We start from the raw sequence: 19,056 nt of genomic DNA, 5'->3' as shown, positions 1-19,056 counted from the left end.
TACTGTTATAATCAACAAGAATTTTCATCCACAGAATTCAACATCCTATAAAACAAAAAGAAAACCAAGAAATTTTAAGTATAGGTTAATTCATAAAAATGAGTTTTCAACACTTTTTAAAATGCTGGAAAAGATACCAAACTTTTAATAAACTCTGGCAAGTAATTCCATAACATAGGGCCCTGAAAAAAGAAAGTGGATTTACATGTAGACTTATAATAAGCCTTGGAAAGGTAGAGGTATAACTAAATGATGAGCATCTAATAACCTGAGTGAACTGTTGGAGTGTAAGCTGCAATTAAGGTAGAAAGGTAAGCTTAGAGTCTCAGAATAGAGTACCCTATGAACAAAACAAAATAACTTGAAATTTATACAAATGTGAACTGGCAGCCAATGAAGATCTCTAAGAAATCGGGTGCTATGATCAAAATGAGAAGCATTAAAAAGGAACCTTGCTGCAATATTATATATTCTTATACAATCCCTCTGGAGGCTGAACTCGAGGGATCTTGTATGGTAGCTTCTGCTGCAGAACTACTAAAACTTGATCCCTCCCCTTTGGGCTACCTGCCCGGGAGTTTCCTGTCATGCCCAGTTTTATACCTGCAGTTTCTCTGCATGGTTGAAATCATTCTCTTCTGCTCGTGATTTCTTTTCAATTCCTAGTCTTTTTTATTTATTTTTCATGTTTGCCCTCATGCTATAGATCAACTTTGTGTGAGTGATCCTTCGGCAGGAGATCACAGACATTTTAAATTTTGTCTGCTTCTGGAGGGTGCTCTGTGAGCTTAAACTGCAGTAAGCCCTCTAGACAGCCTGCAGATTGGATAGGGTCTCCAGGATCAGGAGCCATCTCTCCCCTGGTTCGTCCACAATGGGGTAGAGCACAGGCTGCTGTGGTTCCGTGGAGGTACGCTGGGATGAGAACCAGACTGCATGTCTTCCCTAATTTCCCTGAGGGGTCCTGGTGGTCGTGATCTGTGGTGACAGGGAAAGTTAGGCAGTCAGAAGACTTGAAAAATCCAGTTTAATCAGCTACTGAGGTACTGATCTTGCTTGTACTGTGTATTGCAGGCTGCCATAGACTTTCATTGCAGCACAGCTCTCTGTGGTGTCTGTGAGTCAGAGTTTGCTGATTTTGGGAGGTGCTCAAACTGGGGTTTTGGGTGGTTTCCCTGCATACCCTGGTCCCCCCCTATAAAATTGCCATTTTGCACGTTTTCCTGCGTATTTAACGGGCGTTTTTCAGGCAAAATTGGCACCCATGGTGGCCATCTTGGATTTTCTTTAAAGTTTTTTAAAGCATATATTTTGGTATTAGAAGCTTTGTTTTTGCTCCAAACTTCACAGATGGGCACCTCAGGACAGGATGGCATGGATTCATGCAGTAAATGTGGCTGATGGCTGATGCATTCACAGCTGTATATCACGTGCGCCATGGCCTGCGAGGGGCATGAACCGTGTGTGGATCCTACACTATCCTCCGGTGAGGCCCTGTTTTCCTCCAGCTCCGCCAGAGACATGATTCCAGCATCCGGGACGCCAAATTTGGGCGAGGAGGGCGCTTCCATGAAACACAAGCGCAGTTCCAGGGAAAAGTCTCATAAGTCTTCAAAACATTCCAAATCTGAGTCCTGCAGATCAGCTCTGGCCGCCGGGTACTATTTTCCACCGGAATTTGTGGATATGATGTATCAGGCTTTCATGAGAAAGTAGGCTATGCCAGTGTCTCCCTCTCAGAGGCAGAGGCAGTGTGGCAGTCTGTTCAGCCTTTGGATCCCAGCATGTCAATCTGCTCCCTTGCTAGTCCGCCTGAAAGCCAGCGGCAACTTCATGCTATTGCCTCGGTGCCTGTGTCAATTTCTATGCTGTTGCTGTCACATGGCTCTTCGGCGGGCTTTGCTGATGTGGCTAGCCTAGCGGATCCCGGGGATTCCCAGAACACTGATTTCCGCAATCTGGGAGAGGATCAGACAATGCGCAGGCTCTTTAAGTCCAGTCGCCTTCCTGATTTTATCTCTGAATCCTTGTGGACATTGAAACTTGATTCAGACTCAGCGGTTCAGGCAGAGTGTTCCGTCATGAGTTCAAAGTCCCTGCTTTCCGCTGCATTTCCAGATCACGTGGATTTGGCAGAAATGCATTTGGAGGTTTGGGAGGCCCTGGAGGGTGGAGGATGCTGAGCTGTATAAAGAGAGGCGTAGCTAGTAGAAGGAAGAAGGTGTTGATGCCCGTATACAGGTCATTGGTGAGGCCCCACTTGTAGTATAGTGTTCAATTTTGGAGACCGTATCTGGCGAAGGATGTAAGAAGACTTGAAGCGTTCCAGAGGAGGGCAACGAAAATGATAGGAGGTTTGCGCCAGAAGACGTATGAGGAGAGGATCCTGAGGTTTCATGTTCTCTGAGGCATTTCCAGTTCACAGCGCTCCCTTTCGGTTTGGCATCAGTGCCCAGATCTTTAACTAGTATCATGGTAGTGGTGTCTGCCTATCTGCGATCTCTGGGTGTGCTCGTGCATCCGTATCTCGACGACTGGCTGAGCAGAGCTTCCTCGTGGGTGCAGGGCCACTTGGCGGTTCACCAAGTGGTGTCTTTGCTGGAACGTCTCAGATGAGTGATCAATCTGAAGAAGAGTCGCCTTGAGCCAACCCAGGACTTGGAGTACCTGGGAATCTGGTTCCACACAAGTCTGACCCGGGTATTTCTTCCTGAATCCAGAAATCTCAAACTCAGGAGTACGATTCGGGACATGCTAGCGGTCTCGGCACCAACGGCCTTGCAACCTACAGCTTTGCAGTGGACTTTGGCACCGACGGCCTACAGGTGTTGGGTCTCATGGTGGCAACCATAAATGTGATTCCATTGGCGAGAGCTCACCTGCGTCCTCTTCAGTTTTCACTTCTGACGGGGTGAAATCCCCAGAGAGATGTGCTGGAGGTGAAGCTATTATGCTGTGGTGGTTGAGCCCAGTCACTCAGAACAAAGGGCTCCCTCTGTGGGTCTTGGACTGGGTGATCCTGACTACGGATGTGAGTCTCTCCGGCTGGGGTGCAGTTTGAATGTTGGGCCTGGTCCAGGGCCGTTGGACGGCGCAGGAGAGCAGATGAACCATCATCGCCTGGAGCTGCGAGCGATCCTGAGCTGTTAGCTCTACTGAGATTTCAAGGGAGTCTCCGCCAGAAGGCTGTCCGTGTGTTCAGACAATGCGACGGCTGTTGCCTACGTCAACCGTCAAGGGGCACAAGGAGACCCTTGCTGGGCTTGGAGGTTTGATTGCTCTTTGCTTTGGCGGAACAACATCTGTTGGCCTTGTCTGTGACTCAGGTGGCCAGCGTAGACAATGTTCAGGCAGCCTTTCTCAGTCATCAGACTCTGGACCAGGGAGAATGGTCCCTGTCCATGTTGGCGTTCGAGACCATAGTGCGCTGCTGGGGTCGTCCTATCTTTAATCTTATGGCATCTTCTCAGAACAGGAAGGCCGACAGATTTTTCAGCCGATGACGGAGGTCGACAGCGAAGGACTTGGTGCTCTGGTTCAACCTTGACCCAAAAGGGAACTTTGGAAAGTCTTTCCCTCATGACCTATGATAGGACGAGTGCTGCGGCAGGTGTCCTTTCATGGGGTCCGGTGATCCTTGTGGCTCCGGACTGGCCCAGGAGACCTAGGTACGCAGACCTAGTGAGGTTGTCCTTGGGGAGGGGTACCGTCGATGGCTCATATTCTGGACTTCCTGCAGGCTGGCCTCAGGAAGGGTCTAGCGGTCTCTTCTAATCTAATCTAATCTAATCTAAATCTTGGGTTTATATACCGCATCATCTCCAACAGGTGGAGCTCGACACGGTTTACATGGTTAGGAAGCAACGGAACTCCAGTGGGTTTATAAAAGTAAGTAAGAGAGAGGTTAGGTGTGATAATAATAGGGAGGGGACGGGTTACGTTTTGGAGAAGAGCCAAGTCTTCAGAAGCTTACGGAATGGTAGAAGGGGGCTCAAGTTGCGGAGAGGGGAAGGGAGACTATTCCAGAGCTGAGCGATTCTGAAGTGGAGGGAGGACCCGAGTTTACCGACGAGGGAGATACCCTTTGAGGAGGGGAAGGATAGTTTTAATTTTTGCGTGGATCTGGTGGAAAGTGGGTTTGAGGAATTCCAGGATAGAGGAATAAGAGGTGGAAGGATGCCGTGGAGCATCTTGAAGGTTAAGCAGGCACATTTAAAATGGACCCTGGAGATGACAGGAAGCCAGTGCAGCTTGGACAGGAGTGGAGAGGCATGGTCAAATTTGTTTTTTGAGAAGATAAGTTTGGCCGCGGTGTTCTGGATTAGTTGGAGTCTGTGGAGGCTTTTCTTTGTTAAGCTAAGGTAGATGGAATTGCAATCTTCTCTATATATTCAGATCGCTGGACTCTCCTGTTTAGGTCCCTCTTCGTTCAGGGGATCTCTGGCTTCTCTCCCAGATATTGTCCAGTTCTTGAGGGGGGCCAAGAGGCTGAGGCCTCCCTTGCAACTGCCTTGCCTGTTGTGGATCCTGACTTTGGTTCTACGCTCCCTGACTCGTCCGCCCTATGAACCCCTGGATGGGATCTCTCCGAAAGATCTTACCATTAAGACCATCTTCCAGGTGGTGGTCACATCGGTACGGCAAGTGTCAGAGCTTCAGGCTTTGTCGTGCAGAAATAATTTTCTTCGCATCATGGAGTCTGCGGTGATTTTGAGGACTGTGCCTGCTTTTCTTCCAAAAGTGGTTTCCACTTTCCACGTCAACCAGGAAGTTTGTCTGTTCAGGAAGTCTCAGGAGCGTGTTTTGCGGTGTCTGGATGTCTGTCAGACAATCTGCTTGTCCTGGCGGGCCCCGCACATCAGGGTCGGCCTGCTTCCACAGCTACCATTCGCGTTGGATGCATGGGGCCATTTCCACGAAGAAACCTCCCCTTGGTGTGAAGGCTCACTCTATCAGAGGAATGGCTTCTTCATGGGCTGAATCTCATGCAGTCTCGCCTGAGGAGATTTGTGGGGTTGCCACTTGGGCTTCCCTTCATACCTTTTCCAGGTTTTACCGGCTTGATATGGCAGCTAAGGGTGATACGGCCTTTGGCGCTTCTGTTCTCACGGCGGGCTCATCGTGGCCCCCCCTTGAGATTTATGACTGCTTTGATATGTCCCTCGAGTTCAACCTCCAGAGGGATTGTACAAGAATGAAAGATTAGGGTTCTTACCTCTGCTAATCTTCCTTCTTGTAAATCTCCTCTGGAGACTGAACTCCCACCCATCTGTTTTGTCTGATTCGCAGGTCGCCTCTTCAATAACTAGTAAGCTGGATTTCTGTCTTTGACCTGCCTCACTAAGAATTACACGTGTATTCCCCTTTGTAAGGTTTAAGGGTTGGTGGGGTTCCTGGGATGGGGAGAGTGCCCCTCTTCTGTTCTTCAGGCTGTGTCTACGTTCCATAAGTTTCCTATGTTTTGCAGTTTTGTAGTGTTCACATTATATGTTTGATTACAGTTGGCCTTTTTTGGCTGTGGTTTTTAGTGTAATTTCTTGAGCAGAATTAACTGGTACGGGAGTTCCCGCGCCCTCTTTTTCTTTTCTTCTGTTTCCTGTTGTCATAGATTTACCTGGCTTTTCTACTAATAGAGCATAACAGGAAACTCCCAGACAGGTAACCCAAAGGGGAGGGATCAAGTTTTAGTAGCCCTGCAGCAGAAGCTACCAGACATACAAGATTCCTCGAGTTCAGCCTCCAGAGGAGATTTACAAGAAGGAAGATTAGCAGAGGTAAGAAACCTAATCTTTCAACCTTTGTAAATGCTTCGATTCTCAATGTGTAACACATAAATTATGTTACAGTAGTCAAGATGTGATATTACAAAAGTATGGATAAGAGTCTTCATATCCTTGGTTTTCCAAAATATATTTTATCCCAGAACAAGCAGACAGAATATTCTCACATATGGATAACATCCACGGAATCCTGGTACAACAGCTTTAAAAGTGCTTCGCCACTTTAAGAACTTTAGAAAGTTCACAACCAACCACACTGCGCATGTGTGAGTGCCTTCCTGCCCGACGTAGGCAAACTGCTCCTCAGTTCTTAGTTATCCACAGAGCTAAATTGTCCGTTGTTCAGACTTTGCCTTTCTGCTCTCGCATATTTTTTTCTTTTTTCTCCTCCTGTTTATTTATTTCCTTTTTTTTTTTTGGAAAAAAAAAGCGGGGTTATTTTTTCCCCTCACGGGCATTCGCCAGCAGAGCTTATTTTTCCATCTTGGCCATTGAATTTAATTTGGCTGAGGTAGTCTTCCCGTCCATGTCCTGCTCGTTGACGAGATTTAAGAAGTTTGCCAATGGCCCATATCTCTCACCGACCCCCATTATTGGTGTTTGGAGTGCCTTGGCCCAGAACATTGTGTAGAGCCCTACGTGCGTTGTTCTTTGCTTCAGAAACGTACTATCAAAAGCCACAAACTACAGCAGGAAAAGTTATTTGGCACTAGCATGGATGTTGAAAAAGCATCCCAGCCATTGACACCATTGTCAGAGGACATCGCTCCCTCTGGTAAGCCAGTTAAGAAGCCACCAGCAAGGCTGCTGCAACCAACACCAGGCACTTTGTGAACACCTTGGGAGAGGATGCTAGGCCAAAAGGTAGAAATTTGTATTTATAATAGTGGTGCGCCACCTGAAACCTGAGAAACTTCCTGTAAGCTGGATGAATAGGAATGTGAGTTTAGGCCTCTTTGAGGTCCAGAGAGCATAGCCAATCATTGTGATCCAAAAGAGGATATAAAGTCACTAGGGACATCATCCAAAACTTTTCCTTGACTAGAAATTTATTGAGGCCCCTGAGATCCAAAGTCAGCTGAAGACCTCCCATCTTCTTCGGGACAAGAAAGTAGCGAGAGTAAAAACCCAGATTCTTCTGTGCTGAGGGAACATTCTCGATGGCATTGAGAAGAGAATCGATGTCTGGTGAGGGTTTAAAACAGACTCTCTTGGAGGATAATCTGGGGGAATGGTGAGAAAATGAAGAGAGTATCCCTCTCAAATGATTTTGACAATTGGCTCATCAAAGATCCTTCTTGTCAGGATGTCCTTTTAATGACCCATTGGACAATACTCTTCCTTCAACACTTGGGGTTCAAGATCAACTTTCCCAAGTCACAGCTTTAACCTTTTCAAATGCTTCAGTTCACTTAGCCTGTTTGTTTCATCTTGGAAGCTTCCAGAAAACCATCCACACAGCAGTGTTACCAGCAAAAAATGGACACATTTTTCTTGGTGTGCCCTGCATCAGCAGAATCCAAAATCCATTGCTGTTTCCTCAGTATTGGATTATCCACGTCACTTGTCTGACTCTGGCCTCAAATCTACTTTCATCCAAGTCCATCTCCGTGCCATTTCTGTGCTGTCTGAATTCAAAAGGGCCTAGGATAGGTTAATTGACCAATATTTGATATTTTTAGTGAGCCTGATAACTATGGATTCACAAATATGGTCTACATGTCCTCAGAGAAAGCAAAGTTACTCACCTGTAGTAGGTGTTCTTTGAGGACAGCATGATACAGATTATCACATTCTCTCTCACCTCCCCTAGGAGTTGAATTCCTTATGCACATACATCGAGCAGAGAGGCACTCGTGCATGCCAGGCTCCGTTGGTTGCTATTACTCAAATGTGGTAATGTGTGTCCTGACCTTGGAGAACAGTTGCTACAGATGAGTAACTGTACCTTCTGCAGATGCAGATCCTCTATGCTGACAGTTGTCCTGCTGACAGTTCCCTTTCACATGCCTTGGTAAGATACATATACAGTGGTGCCTCACACAACGAACTTAATCCGTTCCAGGAGCAAGTTTGTTATGTGAAACGTTCGTTGTGTGAAACGCGTTTTCCCATAACAATACATGTTAAAAAAAATAATTCGTTCTGTAGCATAAAATATGCTAAGATGACATAAAAAAAGATAAATTTTTGGTTATTATTTTTATTTAGATACATCTAAAAACATAATTGTTTTTTAAAACAACACACATTTTTTAAATTTAAAGACAGACTAAGTAGAGTCTAATTTTACAGTGAGAGGGCAGAGTCTCAGCGGCAAAAACTGGGACTTAACTGTTCATTTTTTTTTTTTTTCTACCGTGTTTCCCCGATGATAAGGCAGGGCCATCAAATAAGACAGCCCCCCCTTTTTAGAAAAAAATGTAAAATAAGGCACCCCCCCGCAAATAAGCCACCCACCGATACCTGCGCTTACCCGAATCGGGTGGTACGGTGGGTGACTCCGTGTAGTCCCTGGCACCCCCGACACGATCGGGGCAAGAGGGAGCTCAAGCCCTCTTGCCCCCCCCGACTCCCCGACACGATCGGGGCAAGAGGGAGCTCAAGCCCCCTTGCCCCCCCCGACTCCCCGACACGATCGGGGCAAGAGGGAGCTCAAGCCCTCTTGCCCCCCCCGACTCCCCGACACGATCGGGGCAAGAGGGAGCTCAAGCCCTCTTGCCCCCCCGACTCCCCGACACGATCGGGGCAAAAGGGAGCTCAAGCCCTCTTGCCCCCCCGACACGATCGGGGCAAAAGGGAGCCCAAGCCCTCTTGCCCCGCCGATTCCCCAACTCCCCGACAATATCGGGCCAGGAGGGAGCCCAAGTCCTCCTGGCCACGGCGACCCCCTAACCCCACCCTGCACTACATTACGGGCAGGAGGGATCCCAGGCCCTCCTGCCCTCGACGCAAACCCCCCCTCCCCCCAACGACCGCCCCCCCCCAAGAACCTCCGACCGCCCCCCCAGCCGACCCGCGACCCCCCTGGCCGACCCCCACGACACCCCCAACCCCCTTCCCCGTACCTTTCTGTAGTTGGCCGGACAGACGGGAGCCAAACCCGCCTGTCCGGCAGGCAGCCATCGACGGAATGAGGCCGGATTGGCCCATCCGTCCCAAAGCTCCGCCTACTGGTGGGGCCTAAGGCGCCTGGGCCAATCAGAATAGGCCCGGGAGCCTTAGGTCCCTCCTGGGGGCAGGGCCTGAGGCACATGGTCGGATTGGGCCCATGTGCCTCAGGCCCCGCCCCCAGGAGGGACCTAAGGCTCCCGGGCCTATTCTGATTGGCCCAGGCGCCTTAGGCCCCACCAGTAGGCGGAGCTTTGGGACGGATGGGCCAATCCGGCCTCATTCCGTCGATGGCTGCCTGCCGGACAGGCGGGTTTGGCTCCCGTCTGTCCGGCCAACTACAGAAAGGTACGGGGAAGGGGGTTGGGGGTGTCGTGGGGGTCGGCCAGGGGGGGCGCGGGTCGGCTGGGGGGGCGGTCGGAGGTTCTTGGGGGGGGCGGTCGTTGGGGGGAGGGGGGGGTTTGCGTCGAGGGCAGGAGGGCCTGGGATCCCTCCTGCCCGTAATGTAGTGCAGGGTGGGGTTAGGGGGTCGCCGTGGCCAGGAGGACTTGGGCTCCCTCCTGGCCCGATATTGTCGGGGAGTTGGGGAATCGGCGGGGCAAGAGGGCTTGGGCTCCCTTTTGCCCCGATCGTGTCGGGGAGTCGGGGGGGCAAGAGGGCTTGAGCTCCCTCTTGCCCCGATCGTGTCGGGGAGTCGGGGGGGCAAGAGGGCTTGAGCTCCCTCTTGCCCCGATCGTGTCGGGGAGTCGGGGGGGGCAAGAGGGCTTGAGCTCCCTCTTGCCCCGATCGTGTGGGGGAGTCGGGGGGGCAAGAGGGAACCAGGCGGAGAGAGGGCAGTTAAGCGCAGTGCCTGCGCGGAAGGATGCAGCTCGGGCGACTTCGTTGTGTGAAACGAAGTTCGTTGTACGGATCAAGACATAAAGTTCGTTGTGCGCAGCGTTCGCTGTGCGAGGCGTCCGTTATGCGAGGCACCACTGTAATAGCTTTTTATATTCTAACACTCTTGCTTTGGAATGCCTTTTTTAAAGACCTTCCAAGTTTCCATCATAAAATGACTAAGCAGCTTACAATAAAAAAAGGTCAAAGGGACATGACATAGATGTGAGGGGAAGATGGAGAACTACAATATTGATAGAAAATCAGGGAAGGGAAGCACAAAAGGGAGGGTCTTGATATTCAAACTGATGAGCCAAAGCTTACTTGTAAAATACAAGGATATAGGTCTTTGGAGAGACTGTGCATTTTTAAATTTAGTTCCATGGTGGTGGAACAGTCTGCCTATAGATTTGAGAAAGGAAGAATCATATATAAATTTTTTTTTTTTTTCCATTATTTTTTATTTTCAAATTTTACATAAAGTGTACAAAATATTAAAATACAATTGATAAATGCATAGTATCACTTTTATATCTAATACATTATATATCTAAATTTGATTTTCCCCCTCACCCTCTTATTACTTTAATATATTTTTAATTTTCAAATTTTACATAAAATGTACAAAATATTAAATTACAATTGATAAATACACAATATCATTTTTGTATCTAATACATCATATTCTAAATATATTTTTATCCCCTCTCCCTCCCCCCACCCTTTTTTTATTTTTCATTCATATATATTGTATAACATATTATAACATATTATGTAGAAATTATTTTCATTACCCCCCCTCTATGTGCGTCATAAAAGATACTTAAAAGAAGAAAAGAAGAAGAGAAATCTTAATATTTATTCATTGCAGTATTTTGTCAATGGCTCCCATATTTTTATGAATTTAGTATATGTCCCTCTTTGTATTGCTATTACTCTTTCCATTTTATATATATGACAAATTGTATTCCACCAAAATGTATAATTTAGGTTATTATAATTCTTCCAATTATTGGTTATATGTTGAATGGCAACCCCTGTCATTATTAATAAAAGCTTGTTATTTTCTGGTGAAATTTGACTATTTTTCCTCATCATCATTCCAAATAATACCGTATCATATGATATTGCTATATGATTTTCCATTAATTTATTAATTTGTGGCCAAATTGAATTCCAAAAAGTTTTAATGTAGGGACAATGATAAAGTAAGTGATCTAATGTCCCTGGTTCCAGATTACAGTGCAAGCATTTATTAGACTTAGAACTGTCTAATTTTTGCAAACGTGTAGGGGTCCAAAAAGCTCTATGTAATAAAAAGAACCAAGTTTGTCTCATAGTTGCTGACACTGTACATCTCATTCTCCAAGACCAAATTAGTGGCCATTGAGATGCATTAATTTGATGCTTAATCTCAATGCTCCAAATGTCTCTTAGACCATTTTTTGGTTTTTTATTCAAATATCCAGATATTAATTTATACCACAATGCGGCTTGATGTCCTAGGAAGTCTGCTTGAAAACATAAGAACTTTAAACTATATTGATTATTCAATGTTTTCCATTCAGGGAACCCAACCTGAATGGCCTGCTTCAATTGCAACCATTTAAAACTTTGTGTTTTATTAAGACCAAATCTATGTTGCAATTGTGAAAAATCCAGCAGTTTACCTTCTGAAATAACGTCATCCAAAGATCTAATGCCTGCAATAATCCAGTTCTTCCAAAGGATTTGAGCTCCGCCAATTTTGATCTTGGAGTTTATCCATAGAGATTGATTAGTTGATTTGTTTATTGGGATAGGTGTTAATTTACTTATAAATCTCAACGTTTTCCAAGTATCCATTAAAATTTTATTTTCTCTGTATCTTCTAGGCATGTTAATACTTGGAAAGTGAACTAAATTTAGGGGAAACATAAGGCGCCATTCCAAATATAACCAATCTGGTGCATTATCTATAAGTTCTGGGAGGATCCAATACATACCCTGACGTAGAATATAGGCTTGATGGTACCTATAAAAATTTGGAAAATTTACCCCTCCCTCCTTAATTGATTTTTGCAAAGTTACTAAAGCTATTCTAGGTGTTTTACCAAGCCAAAGAAATTTTGTTAAAATGCTATTAAGCTTTTTATAAAAGGACCCCTGAAAATAAATAGGTATCATACTCATTTGGTAGCAAACTACAGGTAATATCATCATTTTAATAGTTTGAACTCTTCCCCACCAAGAAATATGTAATGGGTTCCATTGCTCACATAACTCCGTAACTTTTTTTAATACATATTTTTCATTCTCTTTTACAGTATCTTCAGTTGTATTTTTAATTTGAATGCCAAGATATTTAAATCTTTCTTCTTTCCATATGAATGGAAAAGTGTCAAATAATCCTTTTACACAATGAATATTTAAAGGTATAATTTCAGATTTATTCCAATTAATTTTATAACCTGAAAATTTGCCAAACTTATCAATTAATTCCAATAAAGAAGATAAGGTAGACTAATCATATATAAATTTTGAAAGACATTTAAAAGCACACTTTTTCCAACTGGCTTTTTTAGCTTGAAAAATAAGTTTGGGACTGCAGTTTGTATAATGTTGTTTTTTTAAATAAAAACTTTTAGGGCATTAATTATTTTAATTTAATATTGATAAATTGAAGGCCATAAGATTATGTATTTAAAAAAAAAAAAAAAAGTTTTTTCTTTTTTTTTTTTTTTTCTTTCTTTCCTTTTCTGTGTGAATGAAGTTATTTTCCAAATTGTTTGCATTTGTATGTTGTAAATTGCTTTTATACTTTTTTTGGGCTATAACGTGGTATATAATGGCCTCCTTTTATGAATCTGCGATAGAAGTTTTTAGTGCAGGGAGCCGCGCTGAATGGCCTGCGCTGCTCCCAATGCTCATAGAGTTCTTTTGAGCGTCAGGAAAAGGGCGGGCCATTCAGCGCGTTTCTCTGCCCTAGAAACTGCTATCGCACTTTCGTAAAAGAAGGGGAAAGTTTTTAAGAAACTTAAGCATAAAATGATTTGAGAGTTTGTTTTGTAAAGATTGGTTCAGGAGAAGATTCCATAGTTCAGGTCCCTGTACAAAAAAGATAATTACGAGTGGTATCTGAGAGAACTTCTCTGAACAAAGGGACAATTAGACAGTTTTGATTAATGGATCTTAAATTTCATGAAGGATTATAAAATATCAGATGTCTACTGAGATAGAGAGGGACATCAATAGTATGGATTTGGAAGACAAGTAGTAGTATTTTAGTAAATTTTAGTAGAGGAGTGACATGGTCAAATTTCCTGTGGCCAGTTACTAGTTTGGTGGTATTTTGAATGAGTTGGAGTTGTTTTCAATCTTTTATCTGGTTACATTTGTATAATGAATACAGTAGTCCAAGCGGCTGACTACAAGAGAATAAGCTAAAACATTAATTGCTGAGGGATGTAAGAGGTGCGGATGGAACTTATAAAACAGAGTTTGAAGAGAGAGCTATGCACAACAGAAGAAATCAAAAAAGTGAAGGAAGGAGTGGAGTACCTATAAGATATTTAAAACAGCCCTTAGGTATCTATTGCTGCTACAGGTGCCCTTGGGGGTGGGAGGGAGGTGGAGACAGGACTTCCAGATATTAAAGTTTATAATATTGCATACCTCCTCCCACCTTATCTCAGCTTAAAGTTATCACTCCATACTATACATATACTTTCTTATATTCTGCAGTTTTCAACAAGGAATCATTGCAGCTTACAATAAGATTTTGGATCAGTTATTACATTAACAATTAGATTCTTGAGAGCATTATAATTGGTCATTATAAGGAGAAAAGATAAGGCTTTAACATTCTTCTGAAGCTGTAATAGGGGACTGAAATGTTAGACCCCCCCCCAAAAAAAATAAAAATGTAAGGTTTAGAGGGGTTATATTGAAGCGGCCTTACATTCCGCAAGGTCCCGGGTTCAATACCCTCAGAGAAGATTCATTAGGAAGTAAAATCACTGACAAAGACCACTAAGAGTGTTTGCATAAAGAATATATTATAGAAATAGGCTTAATATTACAGAAAAGCAAGATTCATAAAGATTACAATTAAGCATTACAATTAAGGAGAGAGCAAAGCAGTTTTCCTGCCTTACAGAGTCCAGAGGAAGCGAGAAACAGAGAAGCATGATGTTCCAGAGAGAGCCAGAGATAGAGAGAAAAGGGGAGAGGGGTGTTGCAGAGAGGAGGCTTTTATAGCTTAGAATCTTATTCTAAATATAGAAACTATTGTATTTCCCAGTATCTTTCTGTTTATAATTTGTAAACTGTTTGAAACAATGGTTAGTTTAATTGATAAGGAAAGTGTGCCACTTGCAGGCATGGTAGATGGGATTAGTCTCTGGCTTCTTTGTCCCATTCAAGCAGCCTATCTTCTTGATAAACAGTCAGTCTGGCTGGATGCTTAATGTATGTGAATTCTGTGCAGGAGCACTTAGGGTCTATCTGCATCAACATTCCAGAGTCAGATTGATATAATGTCCCATAGGCCTTTGCTGATGTTGGTTAGGTCAACTGAAAATGCTGGCTGCTAGCAATGCTAGGCTGACAGGGACCTGACATAAATGTAGGGGCAGTCTATTCCAGACTTTGGGCCAATGGATTCGAAGTTAGTCTTGAATAGTTTTTTTTAAAATATATTGAGGGGAGGGGAAGGTCAGGTTAAGACATGACTTACTTGCATTACGGAAAGTATGAGGAATCTTGATATCTGATACTAGTCCGCCAAAGTTTTCTCCGTAAATCATTTTATAGACCATGCAGGCGATCTTGAAAAGAATCCTTTTTTTCATTGGTAGCCAATTCTCCTAACAGTGGACTGGCCCTCTCGAATTTGCCTACTCTGAAAATTAGTCTGGCCGCAGTATTCTAGAGTAGTTGCAATTAGAGAATGACACGGGGATCTATCCCACACAAGCACTCGTTTCCTGATGAAGCCCTTTATAGGATGAAACAGGACCCGTTGAGCGAGCTGAGAGAGGGTTGTGCGTTGAGCGGATTGTGCAATATGAGTTGATAACGCAATTAAGCACACAGCACTTCATATGCTCTTTAGTACAGCACTGAAACCTGCTCCTTCAATTGCAGATAAGTGATCTTTTCTGCATGTTTGATAAACATTAGTAGAATGAACATTGTGTAATATAAATGAGCACTTAGCACTTTATCTTTTTTGTGTGCAATATTTTTTTATCCCAGGACAAGCAGGCAGGTATTCTCACTAGTGGGTGATGTCATCAGACAGAGCCCCGGTACGGACGTCTCACAAGCACGTGTTGCTTGTAGAAACTTAAAGTTTCTAGATGCCCGCACCGCGCATGCGCCGGTGCCTTCCTACCCGGAGATCCGGGCGTGTCTCCTCAGTTCTTTCTTTTCCGCGGAGCTGAGAAGTTCAACTTCATCATGCGCTAGCTGAATTCAGTTAAATTTGCCTTCCTTGTCCGCGTTTTCGCTTTCTTTTAATTACAGTTAACAGTTCTTTTCTTTTCGGTAAAAAAAAAAAAAAAAAAAGAAGATTATTTCCTCCGGCGGGTCGAACGGGCCGGCCACGTGGCTCAGGCCCACTGGCTTCGACCTCGCGGCGGAGATTTTCCGGCCTATGTCCCGGCCAATCACCGGGTTTAAAAAGTGCAGCAAGTGCCAACGCGCGATTTCACTCACGGACCCTCACTGGCGCTGTTTGCAGTGTTTGGGCCCTGACCACATTCCGAAATCGTGCAGGCCTTGCTCTACCCTTACGGCACGCTCATTCAAGCGGCGTTGCCTATTGTGGGAATCGATGTTCAAGATGGACGCAGCTAAGGATCCCTCAGCCTCCACTTCATCCGATACCTCCCCGGTTCGGGCAAAACCGGCATCGACCCCTCCTGCATCGAGCGTGGTGAAACCGGCATCGCTCGCCCCGACACCATCCATTGGCATTTTGCACTTTTGATTGGAGCACTTGAGCACTTTAACCTGTCTTTTCAGCTGCAGATAAGTAAATTTTTCTTTCTGCATATTTGATTAATAATCCATTATTCAATGGTTAATATGAGTGTCATTTCAAACATTGAATAAGCTACCATTGATTTAAAAAATACAAAAAAATATAAATAAAAATTTTTTATCAATGGTTAGTAAATTTATAAATAGTGGAGGTTTTTGATTGATGAAAGAAACCCAACACCACATGATTACAGGGAGAAAAAGTGCATGTTCCCTTGGTGGTGCATCTGAGATCTTTTCCTCCACTTAGGTTTATCTATTATTATCAACTTGGTGTAGTATCTTGTAAAACAATTGCGCCCGTGTCAGACTCGGTATTATCTTCTCCCCAGCTCCTCTTGCACCTAGTTTACCTTCAGGAGCCAGCCATGCCACGATGAAGACAGAAGGAACCTAAAACCAAAGCCTGAGACCAATGTGATTTGAAGAATAAAATTACCAGACAACAAAAAGAAAAAAAAAAATTTATTTTATATTTTGTGATTAGAATATTTCAGATTTGAAATATGTATCCTGCTAGAGCTAGTATTAGACATAACTGGGGACCGCAAAGCCCAGGCCTTGCTTATTTAGCTACTAGCTGACTTAGGGCTCTCTCTCTGACCAGGGGGCAGTTGACCTAGTTGCACTCCCCTAACATTATTCTCACCATGTGTGACTTAAGTATTCTGTTAGCTTGATTTTTCTATGTAGCATTCTGTAGTAATTTGGTTTGTTCAGTTTTCACAATAGTGAAGGGGATATTTGTGAAAGGGAGGGGAGATGGGTTTTGTTGAACCTTGCTCTGTTTTATTTGTGTTTATAAAATGACAATTGTCAGAGGAGAAACTTCCGCCCATATACACGCGACTGCAGGGCGGCACAGACAGGCATTGCCGGCATCAGTTTCTTTTCTAAAGCGCCGCGAAGGTAAGGGGGTTGGGAGAGAGGGAGATAGATTTGGCTGGAGGAAGGGAGGGAAGGAAGGGGCCACGCGCTTTCCCTCCCTTAAGTTTCTATACGCCGTGAAGGAAAGAGGGAGGGAGGGAAATCCTTGGGCCGCTGAAGGGCGGTGAGGTGGCGAGGGAAGGGTGGATGCTGCAGGGTCGGGGCGGTGAAGGGGACGGTGGGTTCGGGGTCGGGGCAGTAAAAGGGACGGTGGAGATGAGGCGGTGAAGGGGTGGTCCAGTGATGGGGACAGATTTTTTTCCCCGTGTCATTCTCTAGTTGCAATCTCTTGTGTTCCTTCTCAATGATGCTGTAGTATAAGGAATTATAGTAGACTAGATATTTGGGAGCAAGACAGCCTTACAGAAGAAAACAGGAGAAGGAAGGGTACAGGGAATTCACTGAAACCAGGTGTCTCATCTGCTCAGATGAATTTAAAGCAATCACTGAATGAACAGTAATGTAGTTAAAACATTAACAAGCCTCTAAGAGGAACAATGAAGGTAAGAAAATGCAGTTTAAATAAAAAAAAGATAAACAGCCTGAACATTTATGGAGCTCAACCATTCCTCCCTTGTAAACCTATATACAGACTCTTCATAATTCAATAGTCTGACTGATAATAAAATCTTAGCTTGAGTCAGAAAGCAGACAGATAAATTGCTGCGTGGGGTGATCGGCATTAGAGAATGACACGGTGGTTGTTACCCGCGGCTAGTCGCAAGTAGCTGCGGGTAACCCGCTGAAACGGGGAAGAAAAAATAGTGGTCTCTGCGGGGAAGGGGACAAGGCGGACTTGTCTCCACAGTGAGGCATTCAAAGATCGCGCGGTCCCCACCCACCCGATCGCAGCGTTCCGTCATCTCCCTCCCTCCACCTCACCTTTGATGTAGAGCAGGGCCGGCAAGATGGACAGGCGCAAAAAAAAAAAAGCCTCCTTCATTACCCCTGCTCTTACCGCCATGCTGCAGCTACTAAAGCCGACAGGAAGTCTTTCCAACATCAATTCTGACGTCGGAGGGGACATTCTGGGCCAGCCAATCGCTGCCTGGCTGGCCCAGAACGTCCTCTCTGACTTCAAAATTGACGTCGGAAAGACTTCCTGTCGACTTTAGCAGCTGCAGCATGGCGGTAAGAGCAGGGGAAAAGAAAGGAGGCTTTTTTGAGCGGCAGGGAGGCAGCAGGCTGGCTTTGGCTAGGGAGGGAGGGACAAAGGTAGACAGGCAGGCAGGCTTCGGGGGTGGGGATGGGACAAAGTGTGGAAGGCAGTGAGAGGGACATAGGAAGGAGGCACTAGGGGCACTAAAGACAGGAAGGGGCACTAAGGATATGGGAAGGAGGCACTGGGGGCACTAAAGACAGGAAGGGGCACTAAGGACATGGGAAGGAGGCACTGGGGGCACTAAAGACATGGGAAGGAGGCACTGGGGGCACTAAAGACAGGAAGGGGCACTAAGGACATGGGAAGGAGGCACTAGGGGGCACTAAAGACAGGAAGGGGCACTAAGGACATGGGAAGGAAAAAGGAAGGGAATAGAAAGGGACAATTTTTGGGCCTGAGTGCAGAAAGAAAGAAATGAAAGAAAGGATACACAGATAGAAGGAAATGCAACCAGAGACTCATGAAATCAATCACCAGACAGCAAAGGTAGGAAAAATGATTTTATTTTCAATTTAGTGATCAAAACGTGTCAGTTTTGAGAATTTATATCTGCTGTCTATATTTTGCATTATATTTGTCTATTTTTCTATAGTTACTGAGGTGACCGAGCTCGCAGAGATAGGGCGGAAACGGGGTTTTTAAATTTTAGTCCTAGTAGTTTGCCAGTCCACAAAATAATTCTTTTATTTCTGCCAGTCCACGGGTGTAAAAAGGTTGAAAAACACTGATGTAGAGTATGCTGGATTTCTTTTTCGCCCAGCCGCACGCGTTCAAAAAGCAACGCACACGTGGCTGCTCAAGTTGATCAATCTTCTCCTCTCCTGCAACTTCCTCTTTCTGGTTGCGTCAGAGGAGAATACTGAACAAATGAGCGCGGCTTTTTGAATGCGTGCAGCTGGGCGAAAAAGAAAGCCGGCATATCTACATCTAAGGTGAGGTGGAGGGAGGGAGATGGCAGAACGCTGCAATCGGTCGGGTGTCTGCTGTTTTTGTATCACTGCCTGCCTGCGCTCACGTTCCAAATCCTCCTGTTGCACATTGTACTGCAGCATCTGCATGATTATGTGCTCAGGTGGGCATTTTTAGTGTGCACAATTGACCTGATTCGAGCTATAGGTGAATATGGGGGACACGTCATTGCAAGGGAGGACAAGTCAACTGATTTATTTTATG

General features: G+C 44.9%; 1 protein-coding gene across 1 annotated transcript in view; it reads left to right on the top strand.

The window, feature by feature from the left end:
* Positions 1–19,056, top strand: part of KAT5 (lysine acetyltransferase 5) — a 267,178-nt gene that overhangs the window by 213,247 nt on the left and 34,875 nt on the right.

This window comes from Geotrypetes seraphini, chromosome 8, assembly GCF_902459505.1.
Source record: "Geotrypetes seraphini chromosome 8, aGeoSer1.1, whole genome shotgun sequence".
Classification (NCBI taxonomy): domain Eukaryota; kingdom Metazoa; phylum Chordata; class Amphibia; order Gymnophiona; family Dermophiidae; genus Geotrypetes; species Geotrypetes seraphini.
The sequence above is the reverse complement of the archived record's forward strand: the minus strand, read 5'-3'. Positions and strand labels throughout refer to the sequence as shown.